The sequence below is a fragment of the Coloeus monedula genome (genome assembly GCF_965178545.1).
Source record: "Coloeus monedula genome assembly, chromosome: 14".
In the NCBI taxonomy this organism is placed as follows: Eukaryota; Metazoa; Chordata; class Aves; order Passeriformes; family Corvidae; genus Coloeus; species Coloeus monedula.
Window position 1 is genome coordinate 18,519,032 of NC_138794.1, and position 22,256 is coordinate 18,541,287.

At 41.5% G+C, this 22,256-nt stretch overlaps 2 protein-coding genes across 11 annotated transcripts in view; one reads left to right on the forward strand and one right to left on the reverse strand.

The window, feature by feature from the left end:
- Nucleotides 1–4,601, reverse strand: part of PEAK1 (pseudopodium enriched atypical kinase 1) — a 110,121-nt gene extending 105,520 nt beyond the window's left edge. For 4 of the 6 annotated variants that reach the window (XR_014226818.1, XM_082290822.1, XM_082290817.1 and 1 more), the window contains exons 1-2: nucleotides 4,463–4,590; nucleotides 1,702–1,901 (exon numbers count right to left, since the gene is read on the reverse strand). The gene's annotated coding sequence lies outside the window, so the exon portion shown is untranslated. Of the gene's footprint in view, nucleotides 1–1,701; nucleotides 1,902–4,462 lie in introns of all 6 variants that reach the window. The other 2 variants (XM_082290819.1, XM_082290818.1) reach the window with 2 other exon arrangements.
- Nucleotides 4,602–4,792: 191 nt separating this feature from the next.
- HMG20A (high mobility group 20A) overlaps nucleotides 4,793–22,256 on the forward strand; it is a 39,528-nt gene continuing 22,064 nt past the window's right edge. For 2 of the 5 annotated variants that reach the window (XR_014226840.1, XM_082291096.1), the window contains exons 1-2: nucleotides 5,044–5,141; nucleotides 6,728–6,845. The gene's annotated coding sequence lies outside the window, so the exon portion shown is untranslated. Of the gene's footprint in view, nucleotides 4,870–5,043; nucleotides 5,142–6,727; nucleotides 6,846–22,256 lie in introns of those variants that run through there. The other 3 variants (XM_082291097.1, XM_082291099.1, XM_082291098.1) reach the window with 3 other exon arrangements.

Sequence of the window (22,256 nt, forward strand, 5' to 3'; positions counted from 1 at the left end):
CAATGTTTAGCCTGGCATGATTTTTATCCATTTGTTTACTGTGATTTCAAAAACTTTGCTAAAAATGTCTCCTGCAGTCAACAGTGACTGCACTAAGACAGTTGAGCATTTTTCAGCATTTATGTTTAAACACATATAAGGCTTTTTAAATTGAAATATTACTCTTAAGGAAAATGTGGGATAAAGTCTACAAATGGAAAAATGCCTTTCCCAGATATTATTTATATTTTTTGTACTTTATATGGAGAAAATACTTTTTTCCCCCCATTTCCCCAGAATCAAAGATTTTAAAAAGGAAATCCATTACAGACTGATTACAAAACACTTCTCCAAGTGGTGCGATTTAAAACTGATTTTGTCCTTATCCTGCACAGCAATATGTGATTACTAAAAGGAGATAAATGATGAATGAGGCTCCCAGGGGTTTGAAAATTCTGTTGTTCTTGTTATCATCCGAACAGACAAACCCCAAAACATCTGTGGTAAAACCATTTTGTAACTTGCTGAGTTAACATGGTAACTTTTGTAATAGCTGATGGGGTCCCAAAAGAAATTCAGTTTAAAGAAGGTGATCTCAGAGTTACACTCACTGTGTAGTTTTCCTCTATCCACATTTTGCACTATCAGGCAATCTCAAATCAACTCAGTCCACTTAAAGAGACATGGGGAAAGAAATTGCTTGAGTCACTCAGCTACTTATCTATATCAGGAAAAAGGAAGACTGAAAATTTCTTACATGGTTGATAATTTCTGCTTATGATTTGGAAAACACAGAGCCCACAGCACTAAACCACAATTTATGGAAATTGCAGCTCAAATATTGGACAACTAGTTAGAATTGTTACCAAGCAAAAACAAGTCATTTATCCTTGCCACTGATGTCGAAGAAATTCTAAAGCTGTCACATTCTCCTCAGCGTACACTGCTTCACTTTACCCTGCTTTAAAACAGTGAAAGTCAACTAGCAACTCTTATTCCAGTTTGCAGCCTGTATTTTTCCACTCTAGATTTAAAACTGTATGGTAATGGAAATTCCGCATTATTGTGCTGATCCATGTGAAACAATGGAAGCATTTCAGCCTTAGGCCAACGTAAACCCCAGTGCAACTCTCAGTCCTTACACAGCGGTTGTGTGTGGGAGCACAGGAAGGTGGGAAGACTGGTAATGCCAAGAAAGGCTCTGCAGACAAGGTCCCTGCACCAGCCTGTCACAAGTAACACGCTCAGAACGTGGCACGACACTCCATCCATCCCTCCAGGTATCAGCATGGAGAATCCAAAGCCTTTTACTGTGGGTCTGGGGCTACACATCTCCTTCTCCAAAATCCATGTTACTTTACATACATAAGAGAGTGGAACTTCCCTCACTGGCAATTTTTGGCTGCCACTAACAGCAAGGAAATGCTACATATGGCTGCAAATAACTTGACATTCTCTCTCTGAACTTTGCTTCAACTACTAAACCAAAACATGTTCTACAGATTATTATTTTTGTACTCAAAGTAGGTTAAAAACATCTGGAGGTGTTAATAGCAGAAAGATAAGATTATAAATTACATTTTCAGTTTCCCTCTCAGGTACTTTCTTTACAATCTCCCTTCACATCATAGATATTCCACAACCTTCTCAGTGCTTTTCACCAGCGCAGCACTATCTCCTCGTCATAGCTGAGGCATTTGCATTTCAATACCCTGCCCGTACCCGAATGTCAGCTCCGACACACCGACTACACGGGAGGGAGCAGCTCGGCAGGATTCCTCGGGAGCTGCAGCAGCACAGGAAGTGGGAACAGTGTGGAAGCTGGCAGGAGACAGACCTCATCTCGGAGCCGTACCTAGCAATCCCAGGGTGGACTTTGGGGGCTCTCTTTTCAGGAGCTGGGCAAGAGAGGGTCCAACAGCCTTACATACAAAAAAAGAAAGAGAAAGGACTATTAACACCGCCTGAAATCCAATCTCATCAGAAAGCAATCAGAACAAGAGAAGCAGTGACAAGGAGAAAAGCTGCAGATCCCTTCAGAGAAAAGGGCAAAGAAAACATGGGCAACTAGAAGGGATTGGGAGAGTGTGATTCTAAACTAGGATGAGGAGCAGCTGGAGGGAAAAGGGAGCCTAAGAGCAAAGACTAAACAGGAAAAGGGAAAAGGAAAGGAGACACACAGGAGTGTAAATTCAAAACAAGGTAGAAAAAAACATGTTACAACTTGTTAACTTAGAGTAAGCTTTTCACACACGTTTTTTCTAGCATGATACAGAAGGTTAACAGTAATTGTCAATGTCTGTGGACCCTAATCAATAGCTTACAATAGTTATCCTAATAGTTTACTATCCTGTTGTGGGGGGGGGGGGGGGGGGGGGGAAGAATCAACATTTAAGAGTCATTTAGCCAAATAGCATCCCCCTTTTTTTTTTTCCATTAAATGGCTGATTCCAACCAATTCCTTTACTTGAAAAGTAAACAGAAAAGAATACATATTTTGGTAAACATGCCTGGAAATAGATTTCCTAAAGAGCTGAAAAGTCAGAAACACGAATTACCCAAGAAGTTGAAATGGTATTTTGCCTCTTTGATCTCTCTTTCACTAAAACAACCATAAAACTTACAGATACATAGGAAATGCTGTTCCTTCAAACTCACTGTACGTTTCTTTATATGTATATTCAAAAGTCGAAGGAAATGCAAACATTGCATCCATTATGAACTGCAGCTGGGTGAAAGTGCCTACCTGCAGCCAGGCCAGGCAGCCAAGTCTGCTGGCTCCTTGCTCTGCAGCTGGTGCCTCCTGCCTAGGCTCAGGAATCACACCCCACCTGCCACTGCTGTTCAGGTGAGGAAGGTGTAGTTGAGCCAAACAGATCTGACCAAAAAGGTAATTTAGGAAGTCTGTGAATTAAGTTATCTACGTGGGATATCCTAGCAATAAGGTAAAGCCATCAAGAAATGAATACATAAGATTAATCATGGAACGTTACTCATGGAAAAACTGGTAATGCCTTCTTGCATAGTTCTGTATTTTAGAGAACAAAATGAGGTTTTCCTGAAAACACACTGAGCAGTAACTGCCAGGAAGATGCTTCGTCTGGATAAAACATCTTAGCTACTTTACAGACACAACCTTTTAAGCCAGTGTGAAACTAGATTAAGAGCTTTAGCTAGTCCAAACGACCAAATCAAATCTCCACAAGTATGTGCTGCTCTTGCCACACACCTTGATTCAGACTGTCTAGATGAGGTTGTAAGTCAAACAAAATTCACACAGTAGGAAGTAAATCTAGTTTGTCACAAAGGTAGCTGTTCAGCTGCAATTTTAAATAAGTTAAAGTAAACTTTCTAACTATAGAACCTAATTATTGCAATTCCATAAAGTCTTGGTTCCTAAAACAACTACGTGTTCTTTCCTTCCTGCCCATATATCTCCGTATATTATTTTTTCTGTAAATATCCGAGAATAAAGTGTTTTAGCAGACATTAGACAGCCTTTAAGCTACAGCAAGTAAGGGGAAAAACTTTGGAGGCACTTATGAAGCAATTAAAGAAGAAGGAAAACCAAGCTCTACAAAAGTAAATGGCAAAAACCTAAAGTAAACAGAAATTATGTTCTCTGAAAAGGAACCCCTATTAAATTCGAGGTCAGAGATCCACCAGGCAAAGCTCCCCCTCGCCCCTGTGCTCACCTCGGAGCAGCCTGGCCGTTCTGCATCAGGTATCAGCTGCTCCACAAGTAACCGACCACTGCAAAGTAATCACATTGTTCCACTTGCTGTCCCAGCGCAAATCCCAGCCTTCCCAGCCCAGCCTAAACTGGCCGCAATAAAAACTAGCAAACAGACCAACCCACCTACAAGTCCAAAATAACCTTCGAGAGAAAAGGAAGGACCGAGAGGAGGACAGAATGCAGCTACACACGTACACGCTAACACGTAAAGCCTTTCAAGTCAGTAATTCGTAATAATAACAGAGCAGGGACAGAGCCCCGGCAGGAACAGCGCCCCGGCAGGAACAGCATCCACCTGGCACCCACAGCGGCTTTATCCCGGGAAATTCCTCGAAGGTGTCAACGCGGCGGCGGCAGGCGCTCCCCAGCAGGGCGCGGGATCGCGCCGCACGCTCCCAGCCGCGGTGCGGGCTCGGGAAGCGCCCGGGGCTGCCGGCGAACACCCTGGGGCCCAGCGCCGCGACCGGGGGCGAGGGCGCCGCACGGCCCCGTGGGGGCCCCGGCGCGGCTGCCGGCGCCAGACGGGCTCTGCGGGCGCCGCTGCGACCGGGACCGCGGCGGGGCGAGGGGAGCCGGGGGGACCCCAAGGGAGGGAGGGACGAGCAGGCGACGGCTGCTCCCCCGCCGCCCCCGCACGCCCCTCCGGGGCCCCCGCCCGCGGCCCCGCTGAGGAAAGCTGACCATCGCCGCCGCCCCCCGGCCTCCCCTCACGGCGCGAGGGACCGTCACCCCCCTATGGCCCCTCACCTGGCAGGGGCTCCCTAGCCCCCCTACGCCTCCCGCGGCGGCACCCAGGAGGCCCCGTGAGGGCTCCAGGTCCGGCTCCCGCTCCCGCCGGGCCCCGGCGAGGACGCGGCTCCCGGGACGGGGCTGCGACCGCCGCGCCCGCGCGCAACAACCAACTCCGGACACCGCCCCCCGCGCGCGCACCGCGGCGCGAAGCCCCGCCCCCCACCCGCCCATTGGCTGTGGGTGGCGAGGGGGCGTGGCGCCACCGCGGGGCGGTGCGAAGCCCTCAGGGGGCCAGGGCAGCCTCCGGGAGAAGACTACAACTCCCGGTGTGCCCTGCGCGCGGCCTTTAAAAACGTGTCGTCAGGAAGCGCGCGTGTGTTGAGAAAGTGTGTGCTTCCGCCTGCGGCGGTGAAGTAGTCCCGGTGAGTGGTTTGAGCTCTAGCCCGCGCTGGGCTGCTGAGGGGAGCGGGACAGCGGACGCTGAGTCGCGAGTGCTCCCGGCTCGGCTGGGCCTTTTCCCGAGGGGCTTCTCTGGGGTAGGCGAGAGGGCCGCGCTGAGGCGGGAGCGGAGGGATTCGAGCAGGCGGGGCTCTAAGGTGGCTGTGCGCGTGCGGGAGGCGCGGCGGCTGCGCGGGCTGAGGGGACGCGGCTACCCCTGGCGACCCCGGCCCTGTGCGGGAGCCGCCGCCGGCAGGTCAGTAGGGATGGCCGCGGGCCCTCCGCCCCTCCTCGGCCGCGGCGGGCAAGGAGTCGGCGGGCGGCTGTGGGTGCTGTGGCCCACCCGTGAGGGGGGCTGGGGGAGCCGCCGGAGCTCACGGGGGGTGAGGGGGAAGAACCGGGTGAGGGTCTAAGTGCTTGGCTTTTGGTGTTCTCCATTACATATCTTTCCACGGTTCCCCCAAAACGATTATGTTTCGTGGCGTCTTAGTTCTATTTATTTGTTCTTTCTTTACGTGCACTTAATGTTCCCTTGTCAAGCAGGTGATTTTCCATAGCGTGGTTTTCTGATACCTCTGTCCACGTTTCCACATTCAGTTTCCTGTTCCTGGGGAACTAGTCTCTTTTTTCCAGGTGGCAGAAAAAAGCCCCGACCCTGGGGTTGAAAACACCGGGGCCACGTGCTTTGTGAGGCGCCATTCATTCCAGTCCTCTGGAAAACCAGCGGTAGAGTGGAAAGGAGGAAGGGCAGGGCAAATTTATAAATAAAAGAGCTTCTGCTCTCTAGGGGAGTGGTCTCCAGCTTTTTTGGCTGCCCATTCCTATCAATAAAGAACACTTTTTATGATGCATCTCTCATATATGTAAATTTATTGATTTACCAGTTATATACAGGTACTAATGTACCGATATGTACATTATAAAACATACTCAGGCATAGAAATTGAGAAAGCATAAGACAAAAACGAAATAGTATTTTAAAACGTTTTTTCTTAAAGCTACAAAAAATGGTTTTTCCACCCTTCAGTGAATTGCCTTGCGTGTGACCCCCTTGAGAGACCACTTTTATAGCACATGTATATTATTCTGAAGTGATCATTCTTAATTTCTTAAGAACATAGGTATAAACAGCTGATGAAAATGAATAATTTTTTTTATCGGGTTTGTTTGTTTGTTTTTTTGATCCTGGCCATATGTGTAGGGGCACAACCTGTTTGAAGATAGTGAAATGCTGGCTGTTTTATCTTCTCTTGGTTTTTCTTACACCTATATCATCTTCAGGCAGGTATCATATGCCTGTTAGAAGAGATATTCAGTATTTCTAGAACTATATCACTTGTTGGCAAATACTGTAACTTCAGAGTTTGGGAGATTGAGGGAAAGTGACAAATTTTTTTTCCTGTGCTGTCCTTAGAAATCTGGCATGTCTTGAAATAGAAGCTGAGAAGTTTCGCTTAGAAATGGTGCCTAAAACAGAGTGTTTGGATTAGCCTTTAAAATCCTAAATTAGCTTTTGTATAGGATCCCAGCAGTTTTCAAAACAGAAAAATGGGAGATTGTGTGATCTGACCACGCTGTCTTGGTCGTGAATGGAATGTTTCTTCCTTTGGTTGCCCATGATGTGGCACATAGAGGGTAAGGTAATTGGTGCACCTTCTATGGCTCAGAAAAGGGAGAAGAGAATCATGTTTCTTAGTGATGCTTCTTTAGTACCTGAGGGTTGGGTCCAGCTCCTGTGTGTACCTGACTGTTAGAAGGTGACTATAATAATTTCTGGTACTTCGTAATAAAGTGACCACGAGGAGAGAGATTCTGACTGTCCTCCACCTTCTGCTCTTGCAGGGTGTCTTCCCTGGCCAGGCTCAGTCTTCCTGTGTCTGATGGCCAGGACTGCCCCGAGACCTAAGGAGGGGTGCTGATTTCCCTGGTGCTGCTGGACTGCTGAATGCAAGCACTGACTGTGAGCCGTGGTTTTGCTTATATCACATTACAACGTTACTCTAAGTGTCAGAGCACAGAAATGGAGAAAATTGTACACTAATGTGTTGGGGTTAACTTGTAGTCTTTGTTAGTGTGTCTGTTCACAATGCGTTTAAATAAAGGGTCACTCAGTATCCAGGTGTTCCCAATTAGCAAGGTGTATCTCCTCACCTGCCAAGGCAGGCTCAGCCTTCCATACTAATTGCTTCTCCTTGATTAAATAAGAAGTGTTTTAGGACCAGTTCTTGAATGACGTTTTTCTCAAGTTTACAGGCTCATACAAGTTTCTGAATTCTTGCTGTACTTCCTGCCCTCTCCAGGATGTGGTTGAAAAATTTAAGTATTCCTGCTCATCATTGCTGCAGTGCACACAGAACTGTGCTCGTTTTCTTAAGTGTTGTGGAATGTGCTGTGAGAAACTGTTAGAACACAGGTGAAGAGGCTGCACTTAAAATAATGGAGACGCTCTTGACAGTGATCTGTGGGAGAGATGAGTAACTCAAGGGAACATGCTTTTACAATTTTGAGGACAGTAGGTGAATACAGAAAGGTTGTCTTTTTTCTTTTTCCCAGTTGTTCATATGCCTTTAATAACATGCTGTTTCAGTCTATAATCTGATTGGCTTGGGAGTCCCAAAATGAGGTTGTTTTCTGCATTCCTTCTAGCTTTTTAATTTTTTTACTTCCATTATTTCCCTTGGAAAGAGAGGGGGAATGTTTCTTGCGTTCATGGGAGCTGTTAAACTTCTGCTATTTTAAGACGAGTGATCGATAAAAACACTTCAACACTAAGTGTTCATGAGGTATGGATTACTAAGAGTAGTTTGTTTTCAGAAACCACTATTTTTTTCAGGGGATTAGTTTATGAAAGCAGCTAAGGCTAGCTGATGGCTGTTTGAAATACACAGTCAAGTGGTAGCTAAAGCTTTTATTAGTAATATATATTTGAAATACACAGTCAAGTGATAATTAAAGCTTTATTGATGCAGGTCAGGTTCCGTTGGCAGGATCTGCAGTGTTGCTGTCTGACTCCAGGAGTGGCTTCTTCCTGTCCAGTGGCATCAGCAGCACAGCTGTTGGCTCTTATGGCAGCTGTTAATTTTTACTGGGAGCTGGACTCGATGGTCCTTGTGGGTCCCTACCAAATCAGCTTATTCTGTGATTCTGTGGTGCAAACCTGTAGTCTGATACTGGATCTTGCATTCTGAGGGCAAAACAGCCAGATCTGAGTTTGTCCATGCACTGCCAGTGTTACTGCCAGTGGGACAAGTCAGGTGATAAGCATTTTATTGCCAGACTAGTCTGTTTTAATCTCTTGCATAATGAGATTGTTGGGATATATATGTTAAAGCTTTTTGTATGCGCATTAATCCCACAGAGGGTTAATTCTTATTAAAGGAATAACTTGCACTGTTCATAGCTGTTGGGGGCAAAGCTGAGACTGACATTTGGTTTCTGAAGGTCTACTTGATACCAGTTTGACAAGGACAGCTTTTGATGAATTGCAGCTACAGCTACTTTGAGTGACTGTGTTTATTTGGAGACATCTTCATTCTGTGTTACAGGGAAACAAAACCACTTAGTGTGGAATACCTGGATTTCTTCCAAGTTCTGAATTTATTAGGAAATCTTTCTTGTTCCTTGACCTTACTTTTTCAAGTTCTGATGTACTTGGGAAAAAACCTATCTTTCAGAAACATTAGGCACGTTATTGGCTAGAGTGTTTTAATAGTAAATATGTTAAAAGCAAGCTGTGCTGTGTTGTCTTTGAAGGCGACTTATTAACAGTTTTAATCCTAGAAACAAATAATCCTGCACTATTTTGCAGGAGACTGTGGCAAGAGCTGACTTTGGCTGATTGATTTCAGTCTTTTGGACAGTACTTCTTACATACAGTGATTGCAAAATAAACCTTATATTTCACTGTTCCTGAAATTCTTATGACTTGGATTGTTTATACTGTTTCTTCATGTAAAAGGAAATGTAAATCTAAGACACTGGAACATGCCTTTTGTGCATCATAGCTGGGATAAGTAATGAGGTAAGCAGTGGACACCCTTAGCCTGCAGTTCAGGATACTGTGATAGCATGAAAATGGCAAAGCATGTTTCAGTCACAAGATTGAGTGGCATAAAGCTTTTTTCTGACAATAAAAATGTGTGAAGTGCATAAGAGAATGAGGGTAGTCAAAGTGTTGGTTATTAGTTGACTTCTAGAGGCGTAAGACTGACAGGATGTATTTCTAGATCCTTTTTCCATTTTTTCTCTTCCACTAACAAGTGCAAAACACAGAGGATTTCTTGGCAATGTAGTGAATTACCAGGGGAAAAGTCTACTTTTGTTTTATTATTGTGTTCAAATATGAAAAGATGATAAATTCATAGTTTTAATTATACGGTGGTGTCTGAGGGATTGTTTGCAGCCAAAAGAAACTCAACAAACTGTCTTCAACTGCCCTTCAAAATGTCATCTACAGAACTTGCTAGGCTTTATTTGGAGGGGGTCTCAGACAGTCTTAACCAAATGGTGGTTAAAGCAGATCTGACTTAGCTGTGTCTGTTCTGTACTTCCTTTTGTTTCAGGTAAGTGGTATGGCATGAATTAGTGGCAGTTTTGTGAATTTTTGTGTTTGTTACTTAAGAAATAAACCATTTGTTCCTCTTGGAGTTCCCTTGGCTGTTTTGAAGCCTTGGACATTAGTTGGTGTTGTTGTTTGTTAACTTTGGGGTATTGTTTGCTGAAATCTAGTAATTGACAAAACATTTAGTAATGGAAATGAAGGATATTTTGGGAGAATGGACTTCATCACTTGTATAAGAAGAGGCGAAGTAATCTTAGGCTTGTGTCTGGGCCATAATTATATGTTCATCAAAGGCTGAATTTCTCATGTAATGGAGTTTGTGTCCCATACCAGTTTTGAGGATATGCTGTGCCTAACAATATATGGAAAGTGTCAGTCTCCACGTCTGGAAAAGCAATGGAGAGAGAGCTGTGGCAAAACAAGTTCTGGTAATAGTATGAGACTGTACAGGAGAGAAAACAGATCAACACTGAGCAAAGTACTAGAAGCAGTAAACTGTGAATCTTCTTTCACACTTGGAAATCTGGAGTTTGCTAACATTGCATTTCTGCCAGGAAAACTGGGGAGCAAGGGGGGTGTTCCCAGTGCAGGATAATGGCACACAGAGGTAAGAGAAGAAAGCCTGGAGTACAGTTTAGCTTTAAGGGTGTTGTTGTCTTACTTGCATTCTAGAGATTTTCTGTGGGTATGTCCCAGTTTTCCCCTGCTTACTTTTAAGAATGGTCTGCCTTGTTTGCATTTTCACTTATCCAGAACATTGACCAAGATATCTTCTGATACCTAAAGGATAAAAAATGTAAGACTTCCTAAAGAAGGATGTTCTGTTTAAAGCTACCATCTCTTCAAATATGCAAGCATCTTGTTGGAATATCTCAAGAATCACAAATTCTGTGGGATTTCTAGAACAGATGAGCAAATCCTCAGAGTCTCCAAAAGACCTGAAATATAGGCATATTGGACTGCGTTTTTTTCTAGCTCTGACATCTAGTCAGTAACTATCATAGGTCACCTACTAAAATCTTTTGGAGCAGAGTGCTGGCTCAGGGTGCATTTACTGCAATATGTTTTAGCTGCTACTGCACATGACTCATGCTGCTGCTGAAATGAAATCGAGATAACCAGTATTTGACTGAATCCTCACTGTTTCAATATGTGGGAAACAGGACAGAATAGACTCCAACTACTCTTTGCTGAGTTTGAGATAAGAAATTGCTGCAATTAATGTAAGATATGACAAGCCAGTGTAATAAATAATAATAAGAAATGAATCAGGATTGTAGAATTGAAGTTATTTTTCCAGACTTATGGGGAAGAATCTCATCTTTCATTGGGGGAATAAATGTTTAGCTTTAGATTGGAAAGGGGGAAAAATAGTCATATCAGCTTACGATATCCTAATTTTTTTCTGGTAATTGTGTTTTGTCCCACTTAAGACTATTTTGGGGCCCTCTGTTACTGGAATAGCTTCAAATGTTCTTCATTTCTGGCAGCAGTAAAATTTTAGGGGGAGTTGAATTGCAGCCTATGGAGTTATAGCAATGTACATCACTAACTCCTGGCTGTGTTACTTCCATCCCTTTTTCTTCTGCCAGCTGCTTCTTGGATCCTTTGCTGAGCCATTTCACCCTTTCATTTGGCATAAACTAATTTGATAAATGAACTAAATGCTCTTCTGTTTCTTCAGCATGCTGAAACACCATGTGATTTGTCCAGGGAACAGGTGCCAGGCTGAAAGATGATGCTCTAGGAGTAGTTGGTAGCTCAACAGGCTTAGGCTGCAATGAAACTGTAGCCTTAGGCAATGGACAGCTGTTGTCTGCACCTTCCAGCACCTGGCTTGTCTTTATGCAGGCAGAGGACCTTTCTGGACGCTTCTCTTGATATCTTGTGAAAACCACAGCCCACTGCTGGCAGAATGAATCCAAAAAGTTATCTTGGGTGATTGGAGGTGGCTCCTAAAGCTTAATATGACTTTACCACACATGGCAGTGGGAGTTTCCATACACATTCTTTTTTAATAAGCTCTGGTATTTCTTTGAGCCCTTCCTTTCAGCGATGTCTAGTTGAAGATACCCAGCCTCCTCGCTTTCCCAGGATTCTCCCAAAGAGACGAGTTAGGGAGTTAAATAGCTCTATAAAATGTCCAGTAAGCTGTGGAGATTGCTGTAACCAGCTGAGAAAGGAGGAGAGAGCAAGACCTTCCCCTCTTAGCAGCAGCAAGTTACTCCTTTGTAAGTTATCCTTAAATCTAGGTTGTATCAAAATATGCAAAGCTTGAGTATTAGAGAAATACAATTTCAGGCCTCTTCCAACTTATGCAACCAGTGTTTTGCCAGTTTCCCATTCTGTGTCAGTTGACAGCAGTGTATAAACCATTGTGTGACATCACCAGGATTCTGTAAATTGTTCCTAACACCAAACATTTACTTGAAATGTAGAAGCAGAAATATTTTTTCTTAAAGCTCCGAGTATAGGAAAAAGAAAATGCGAGAAAAGCTTCTGAATCATATTAGTTTGATCCCTGCTTTTTAAATGTCAATTTCAATAACAAATAGTGCATGATTCATACTGCTTGCTGAAATTTGATGGTTTTGAACAAAATGCCATCAATTTAAAACTTCTTGGTTATTTGTGGAGAGGTAATGTGACAAGTGCTTTTTCAGTAGTTGTGGTTGACTAACCTGGTTCAGCTTTTTGTTTTTAAAGAGTGTACTCAAGCAAACCAGACTTGATATTTGGTCACATTAAAACTAGTATAGCTCAGGACGGGTGTAGGCTGGGAAAGCCTCCTTGGGAGCATTGACATGAAGAGGTGTTGGAGGTGACTGGATAATCCAGCTTGGGAACATTAGCATTTAGTGAAGCTTGAGCAGCTAAGCCTTAGGTATAAATAAGAGTACAGAGGAATCTTAACAGGCAAGGTATAACACGTGTCTTCTGCAGCTGGCACTGGCACTGTTACAGCTGCTTTGGAATTCAGAAAGGGTTGCTAGCACACTGGAAAAAGGATCAGTTTGAACATGAGTTTAAGGCATATTTTCTCTCCTAAAAATAAATGCAGGTGCAGCTTTGTTTAACTTCTTGAAATGATACTTTTATCAAATAACAACTTAATCAGAGTTTTTTGATACAGGCTCTTATCTTACAGGGTTTAACCTGTGAAATCATAACAGAATCTACGTGACTGCTGCAGTAAGAAGTTGTACAAGTTTACTGTGTGCATAAAAGCTGTGTGGGACAGCTGCTGCAGTGATGCTTCTTACCGTTAGTCTTTAAAACAAGACTGGATAATCATGATGTAGGTTTGAATTCCTCTGTGTTTCTATTTTTTAGCAGAGAGTAGTGCCTGGTGTTAAGTGGGTCACAGTGATCATAGTTATCCCCTCTAGCCTGTGCCTGTACTGCAGCTTTTTTATAAGGAAATTAGCTTTTTTGGTTCTAGCCCAGGAGATTTTTGGAAAGTACAAAAACTTTGCAGGTATTTGTATTAGACTAACCCAAGTTGTCTTTGTCTTGACATGAGATTTGATTGCTCTTCTGTTTACATTTGGATATAAAAAGCTGTAGAATTATTAACTGCATATTAGACTGTGAGACTTTATGTGAATTGTTTTGAATGTCCAGTGATGTGAAAATTGTCCAAATATCAAAGATACTTTTCTTACTTGAGAAATCTTTTCTGTTAATGTTGTTTTAACCTTAAAAAACTTAAAGTTCATTGCAAGTATGAAAAAATGTGAACTCTGTTACAGATGGCTTACTTGCATTTTCTCTATAGAAATACACTTTACATGTCTGGATTTTTTTAGGCAAGTTATTTATATAATTTTATTACTACTTGTGAAAACATACATTCTGTCCCACAGTCATTTCCACAGAGTATTTCTCAAGGGAATTACAGAACGGACATTTATCAGGAGGGGTTTGCAAGGCACATAGAAAATAACTGATCACAAGGTACTTTTCAGAACATTCCTTGAGTTTTTGTTCTCACGTTGCTGTTACATGGAAGAGTCTTGATATTCAAATAACCACACACAAAGGATTTGCATCTTTATAGTGAGGAAGAGTGGGAAGACAGATCTCAAATGCATAGTAAAGGCTGGAAACTTTTTAAAAAAGATTAACTTCAGCTTTTACCTTAGTGCCTTTATATTACAGGCATCTGGGAATTACATTAGAAAAGTTTTTTTTCTTTATTGATGCACAATTCCTTATTCTCTAGTCTGAGGTCACTAATGTTTGTCAGCTAAGTGTCTATAATTGACTTTTTATGGAGACGTTTGAGTATTGCTATATAAATGTAGGGACCTACTGGTCTTCAGCTCTGATGCATGGTTGGGTTTTTTCCTTCCAGCATGTGTGAATGTAGATCAGTGACTGATCAGTAGAGGATTCTGGGCAAGTGATGCGTCGGGATTGTGGTAATGCAGCAATATATTCCCCCAAAGTTAACCTGGAAAAGGTCTGTCATGTAGATAAATTTTACTCAAATCAGTTGTCAGTGTGGAATAGGAAATGTATCTGTCGTATTTGCAGTTTTGAGGCTTGAGTGTCTTGGTAGCATCTCAGTTCTGTGGATGTATTTGTATACCATTGTAATTAAAAATACAGAAATTTGAGCAATTGGAGGTTTTGCAGATCAGATAAAGGGGTTTCCTGGCATTTGCTGTGACTTGCTGCTGCTAAATAATTTAGTGTTTAAAAGGTAAATGAAATGCAAAGAAGCACGACAGCATCAGCAAACCCAGACAGGTAATTAGAATGGCAGTTTATTGAAAGAATACAGAAGTGTCAAATCAGTGAAACAGTTGACAAATCAGTTGCTTTTTGGATGTTGAACATAGATAGGGGGTTGCAAGTGTGTTAAGTACTGCAGTGGTTATTCAGGTAGGGCTTGAGTATCACTGCAAAGATGGTTTCATGCTGCTGGTGGCAGGAGTGTTAGTTGGTGGTGATTCATAATCCAGCTTTGGCACAGAATGTCTCTTCAATTTTTCATGTAGTGCTGACTATTTCTTTTAAGATTTAAAGCCCTTTTGTTATGCAAATAACAGTATATCTTCTGTCAGGCTAAAAATGAGAACTTCTGCTTATATGTGATGAAGGGCTTGATGTTACAATATCTTCTTGGTCCCTCAGTCATCTGTCCCTATAATTTTGTAAAAATGTGTGCAGTTCATTTGGGCGTGCCCTCCACTTGAAGGACAGAAGATATTGAACAAGTGGACTAGTTAGTGGAGTGGCAAACACAGCAGCCCTGAGCTAAGGTCTCCATCTGAAGAAAAGAAAAAGAAGCTGCTTAAAGCTGCTACTGAATTAAACCTACTTGAAATTACTGGAAGTTGCATTCTGTGAAGTGAGCCTAACACAGAACTCCTCTTGGAAATGGCAGCTTGTCATTGTTTTTTACAGTTTGTTGAAGTGGTTTGAGTTGGGGTAAACACTGCTTATTGTACTCAGAGCTGAGAGTAAATCTGAGCTTAATTCGAAGGGTGAGGGAATCTTTGATTCAGGGCTGTATTGGAAGTCCAGCTCTAGCTTCACTAATGGGAAGAGAAGATCCTGGATTTCTTGCTAAGGTTGTTCTTGATGGATTTTCTGGTCAATAGATGAATAAAGTGAAAACTTTCTCTCTGTTCCGGTGTCCTTTTACTCTGCTGTCCCTCCAGCTTTGTCAGGACTGGGGGAGGTGTTGTCTGATACACCTCTGTTCCTGTGGCCATTTTAAGGGCTTTCTTCAAGTGCCTTTGTCTTGTCTTCCATCCATCACTGCCTGTGTCCTGAGAATAAGCCGTGCTTATTTCTTTAGCTCTTGGTAACCTTCCTATCAAAAAACCAAAGCAGTTGAGGGCATTTGATGATTTAAATCAGTGTTCATCAGGATTTGAGCCAGACAGTGTAACATGGTGTCTGCCATAAAGATGATCTTCACCTTGGTTTTGAGTAGGTGTTGGGATCAAATGACCTCTAGAAGTCACTTCTAGTGTAAACTTGGAATCATGAAATGTGAATGATGCCAGAGATGTATTTCTTGATTTCTAGGAGTGTGTTTAGTTCAGTATAGCAGAAAATGTGGACCTTTCTCACATTGTTTCCTTTTTTTCCCCTGCAGCCAACAAAGAAACTGTGGTGACTAGACACATGCTTTGCTGGGTGGATCTTAATCAGCAAAACTGGTTGGAATCTTCAGATTTTTTTGTATGCTTAGGAAATATTTATATATAAAATGTGTAACTATTGGGTGATGTCAGCAAGTGTTACTGAGAAAGGCATTTTAAATAGCAATACAAATGAATCCATGCTGATTAAGACATGGATACTTGAGTAGAAGAAATTTTCATTGTGAAGTGAATGAATGCTTTTGCTTCTTGTTAATTGAACAGTTAGCTGTAAATGAAATACACTTCAATTGTCAAAAGCCACAATTTTTACAAACTGAAATTTCACACAGGGTTTCCTATTCAGCTTGGTTACTTGGCACAGTTTCAAGTAATAAGCTGCTTGATTTTTACATGCTAAACTCCAAGACCTGGGCTTGTTGTGCTGTGGATGGGAGGTGTTAAGTCGAGATTGGTGCAATATCTTCTCTCCCAGGATTCTTTATTTACACAGTGCAACCTGCTCTGAGGTTTACTCATTGCTGTTACTGATCAAGCAGCAATAGGACTGGTGATTGGAGTGTTTTGGGAATGTGTTCTCACTGCTGAGGGATGTGTGTTACTTAAAGCAGCCAGGTAAGGCTTTACTCAAGACTTACTTAACACTTTCTTCTGCGTGTCTGTTTTATCATGAAAAACAAAGCTCAGCTGAGATGTGAACTGAACCTGCTGAATTCTTTTTGGTGATCTTACCATGGAGCTTTGGAATGCTATGGCCATATTTTGTCTAGAGTTATACATAGATGACCCTTTCTAGAGGTCAGGAAACAGTTCCAGGGTGGGAATGAGCTGTTTTGGGAGACTGTTGAAGACCAGGAAAAACAAGCTTCCATTACTGTAATAAATGTTTTATCTTGGGACATCTATAAGCTCAAATATGATTGAAGTTTTCATAAAATCTGAAGACTTTTTATTTTTAAAAATAAAATGCTAATAAAGCAATATTATGCTTTTTTCCCCTTTGTTTTAGGATATGTAGAGAGGAGCAAAATATAAATGAGTGCTTTTTCTGAGGAGTCTTTTTAAATGAAAAGGGAATGCTGGTGGCTGAGAAGGCAGTTGTCTAACTCAAAGCCCTTGAGCTAACTTTGGGGATTAAATGTGGTATTTGATCCTCAGCTAATCTGTGTGCTTACTTCTAACAGACTGCAAAAGGTAATCAAAGAAAGTAAGTTTTCTGTGCTTGCACTTCTGTCGTAAAATGTTTAGGCTTCACAAATCAAAAAAGACAGCGGTGCCTGAACTCTTGTTTTCCAGCAGTTGGCTTTGTCTGTTTCTGCTCAAGGCAATGAACTTCAGGTTATGATATTATACTGAGGTGAAATCTATGTTGTAGCCCTTTTGAAAATAGAAATGTTTTTCCACTTTCCCACTATTTAATGCTGTGTAAACCAGAGTGTTGCTGACCTTTTGCAAGGATCACAAAGACTTTAGTTCTTATTTCTCTTTGCAGTAAGAATTGCATGATGTGTGCTCAGGTCAGAGTCTCAGAGCGACTTCGAGATCTCTGAAACCAAGCAAAGACTAACAATTAGTTGAGATGTCCAAAATAAAGGTTAAGATTGGTAGTGCTTCAAAGTTTGTTTCTGCAGTTTGGTTTTATTCTTAGCTTTTAGAGATTTCCTTTATGACCTTTAAACCCACTATACATCTCTACCCATATATAGGGGTGTTGGGATAATATTTCTGCTTTAGCTCAGAGGAACCATATTTACTTAACAAATATATAGAGAAATGAAATCATGCAAAAGAAATGTAAAAGCAGTATATATCTGCTGTTTGCTAAATATGGTAAATACTCAAACCTGAATGCCAGATACCTTTCAGAACACTTGTAACTAAACATAAATTAGTAATCTTTTCAAATGTAAGTGCTTGAAGACATTGTGTTGTGTGAGACCTCCATCCTCATGTCTGTTCAATCATCAACCTCTTTGAAAAGATTTACATTCTGTTTTAGGGTTAAATTTATTTAGTGCGTAGATCAACACTGTTTTTCAAAGCTTGTGTGTGTTTCCCACCTGCAGTTTCTTGTTTCCAGCATATGAGGAGCAGCTGTGGAAGAGGGAAGTTGGAAGAGCAGATTGAGTCCTGGAAGTGCTTTTCCCAGGTTATTCTTTGCTCTTTGGCAGCAAGCTCTAGGCAGTGATACTCTACTCTTAGGGTTTTTCCCGCACTTCTTTTGCCTTCTTGCCTATGATATGATAGGAGATGCACAAAGAAGAGGTTGCAAAGTCAGTAAAGGAGATGGTGGGAAGAAGTTAACCTCTGCCCTCAGAGCAGTTTCTTTGGGCTACTGGAAACAGTTTGAGGATCGGATCCAATATTGCAAATGTTTAGTTGTTGTTCCAAGCACTCAGCCTAGGATATTTAAGCACACTGCTGGCATGGATGCTTTTTTCTCAATCCTACTTCAGCTCCAAGATGAACTATTTTCATTACATGTGCTACAGGTGTTCCAAAAATGCTCTCTGCCTGCATATTCTCATCCCTCACATACATCTCTGGATCTCTTATGTATTGCTTAACACTGGAGAGCAATCGGACCACTCCAGTGAGTTTATGCTTTTGTTGCTTTTTTCCCCTTGTTTTCCATTCATGATGCTAAATATTCTAATTTCCTCTTGCTTTTGGATGCAGATGAGTATAGGGAAAGCTTTATTCTAACTTGTCTACATTCTGCTGTTGATTTAAGTTAACTGTTTTATGGAGCCATGGAAGTATGTGGGTTTTGTATGATTTTAAAATTTCTCTCCCTTTGGTGCTGAGAGGGGAATCCTGGTATGTGCCTAGTTTAGAGCATAAAGTTTGTCTTTTTAAATTTCCCTAAATTTCCCTAAATTTTTAAAGTAGTCTTTTACTCTAGTATCCATTTTAACATATTTTGTCTGTGGACTCAGACAGCTTTCAAATCTTGTTAACAGTGGTCAAAGGAGCTGTCTGCTGTTCCTGAGAATGCTTTAGCAGGACTGGGCTGTCTTTTCTGTTTCTTTTCTTTTCAGGAATCCAGACAAGGTTTTGTAAGCAATGTCCACTGATGTATTGATACTTACTTGAACCTCTTGTCTGTTCTTTTGTGCTTGCTTTCCTTATTAGTTTTTCCATCAATGTGTTTCCAAGGTCTTCGCAATTTTTATCCTGTGATGCCAGTGGTACCATGTGGGACTGCAAGCCTTGGCTGAAAAGGGGTTTTGGTGCCCTTTGTGCAATGAACCTCCAAACTTCAATTTCTGATAGATACTAAACTATTACCAGAGAGTTTTAAGACCAGATTAGAAACAAGCAGCTTAACCCAGTTCTTCACTATTCTTGCTATTAGAAAGGATTTGCTAATAGCAGTTCTTTTGTTCAGGTTTATATGCCTGTTATTTTGCGCATCTAAGGCTATCTAAAAAGTGTGATTTCTTCTACGTGACAGGTTTGAGTACTCAAACTCACTGGCTTTATGTTGGAATAATGCATGGCAACAGCAAGAATATAAGAACAAAAATGTATGGAAGCTGATGTGTCATATTTTTTTCTAAAGATGGATCTTCTCTGAAAACAGGCAGAATGAGTTGCTTGTTTTGTGTGAGAATCACTGACTCTTCCCACACTTCATTTCCTCTAACCTTTGTCCCTGTACCCATATCAGTGCATTTAAAATACCCAGTTCCATGCTGTCTTTGTGGCTTTTGAGGTCAGAGTAGATGCTTTTGTGTTGGGTCGTGATGCCTGTGGTGAGTCATTCTTTTAAGTATATACTCAATCTCTTTCTCAGTATATTCTCACATCCAAAGTATTTGACCCCATATTCTGTAAAATGGCTGTGATGACTTGTTTTGGTGGCTATGTGCATGAAAAATTCCAATTTGTATTCCTCTGTGGCAACAGCCAGAGTTTCCTCTTGCAGAATATAAGTAAGCTTGGAGTATACGCTGTACTCCTTTACAACTTCTGTGATGAATAAAGCTTTGAGGGAGAGCAAAAGTGCTAAAATAGCTTTAAAACTATTTCAATCTCATCAGGTGTATGCAGTCTTCAATTATTTTATTTTCAAATATGTAACTTTGCATTTCACTGGCCAGTCACAATCAGGATTCCTTGACATTCAGTTATCTCTAGTTCAGAATACTTGTTTGGTATTTTAAATCAAAGTACTCCTCAAGCATTAATTAATACTGTTTCTTGTTTCACTTGTGTGATGCTGGTAAATGTTTGAGCTGGGTAAACACCATGAAAAACTTCAGTCTGTTCATTTACATTTTTTAATAAACTGCTTTGCCTATGGCACTTTTATGTTTGCATTGCACAAACAGTGAGTGATTGAGTCTTACAGACATAAATGATCAGAGGAATGGAACTTCAGTTTTGGGAAGTAACCATCTGCTCACTGCTGGGGAAGTTACCAGGCTCTGGTGAGGTCTTGGGTGATTTACAAGCGCTGTGGTTTGAGAAGTGTCTGTGCTTCAGGCGCCCTTTGTGACGGTACGTGGCTGCTGGTTTGTGGGGTTTTATGGGGTATCCCTTTTACCTTGTTTATGTGGAAGGAGCTGATGGAAAACTTTGTCCTGTGAAATATGAGATCCTCAGATCCCAGAGAAATTTTCAAATGGTAGGTGAAGAAGTAGGCTAAATTGCCTATAGTAACTGGAAATTCAGAAGACGTTTTTATGGGCAGATTACAAAACCCAGTCCCATCCCTGGTAGTCATCTATTGGACTTTAGATAGAGTGATTAATGAAAAGTAAAAAATTCTCAAGATTTATTTTGAGAGTTACTTTTTGTGATCGGAATGGTTTCTGTTGTCTCAAGTGAGATCTGTAACACGAGAATTAAATTAATTTTGTAGAATTGTATGTGTTGATGGTATTATCTTAAATGGCAACTGATGCTATCATGAGCAAAGTTAATTCAGAATAAAATGAACTGTCCTAATCCATAGGTATGTAATGCATGCAGTGAAGGGCTAGATAGCAAAGCCTTCCCTCTGGGTACCAGAGGTAACCACAGTTACTGATTTTAGATATCCAGGGATTACATATACATATATGTCTTGTATGTGCCTCATCCTAAAGCTTTTATATGACTAAGGGTAGAAGGCAGAATTGAACACCTGTGTTTTTAATGTACATGTTTGCAGATGTTTGACAGGTGTTTCAAAGGTCAGAATATGAACAGCTTTGTTAGTGTTTGCTGCAAAGACCCAAATAAACCTAAGCTTTACATCTTTCCCTTCTTTCCTTAAGCTGCTTGGAAATGCAGTGGAACTCTGGAATTTTTTCTGGCAAGTCTCTATTTTGGTCTGTAGTGTTTCTTTGTTTTTACTGGCAAGAAGTAAAAATAAAAGCAGTTGGCTATTCTCTGGTATATATTTTCTGGTTTGACAGAAAAACCTTCATCCCATTGGGTTGAGCTTGCAATTTTCCTAGTCACAAAGACCTTTGTCTAATGAGTTGCCTGTAGGGAAAAAGTCAAATGTGATTTTCTGCAGCCAAGCATGTTGGATAACATGCTTCTGCTCAGCTTGATGGAAGAAAATGCTCTGCCAGAGGGAATCTGAACTTCCTCTGACTGCTCCAAAAGCATTGTGGTTTTAATAGAAGATGGACTTACTTCAGTTTTGTTTCTGATGTTCTGGCTGCATGTGGAAAGGCAGAGGAAGTGATGGTTCTGTGGGTTTTTCTCTCAGTAAATCATCTGAATTTAGATTGTTTGCATTCTGAAGTGCTTGGATTCTGATGCTGAGATAAGGAATACTGTGACTCTTCTGTGATGTAGCAGATTTTTTTTTTAATCTGTTATCCTCTGAATGGTAAAATTTGGACTTATTTACTCTGGCAAAGGGGGATGAGAGACTTCAGGAGAAAAATTCTTCACTCAGCAGTAATGTTTCTAAAACTAGAGCTGGAGATGAGGTAATTGGAACTCCTGCAGTGTTTTATAATCAGCCTGCAAGTTGGATTTCTGATGCTGACTTCATATTTAAATACGCTTAACTGTAATAAAGAATATTTACTTATAATCTTACCTTGTAATTGTATGGCTAAAGAGTTTAGTAATTTTTTTTTTATTATTATTCTTAAGATTATCTGTTGTAATGTAGCTGTTGAAAAGGCGACATTGTTAAGGGCTGTTTACCCTTTTCCCAGTGTTCAGGGGCATCTTAAGACTTGACCTGGCCTTGGAATGAGGAGGACATCAGTCTGCATTTGACAGTGGCTTATGACATGGCCAGACCTGTGCAGACACTGCAGAGCCCAGCCTCACATCACTCAGTTGTGAATGACTGTACACAGGCAGAGCAGGTTACGTTTTGTGGAAGCAGTGAACATTCTGGACAGTGCAGTGATTGCTTTGCTTAGGCTCTGGAAGAGACCTCATGTGGGGCCAGCCACGGGACAGAAGTGCCCGATGGGGGAGAAGAAAGGCTGCCTGTAGCTTGTGTTGGGACAGTGTGGCCATGAACTTGTGCTGCTGTGACTTGAGTTGGCTCCTGACAGGTAAGTGCAGCTGTGCTATGCTGAGGTGGTCTGTTTCATCCTTTTGTGTGTATTGATGTGTGTAGTAGCATTTAGATCTTTATGCTGTAGAAGTTTTCCTTTCATTTCCTGAGTAATTCTGTCAGACCATGTTGGTTCACTCTGTACAATTTTGTACAGGTATGATC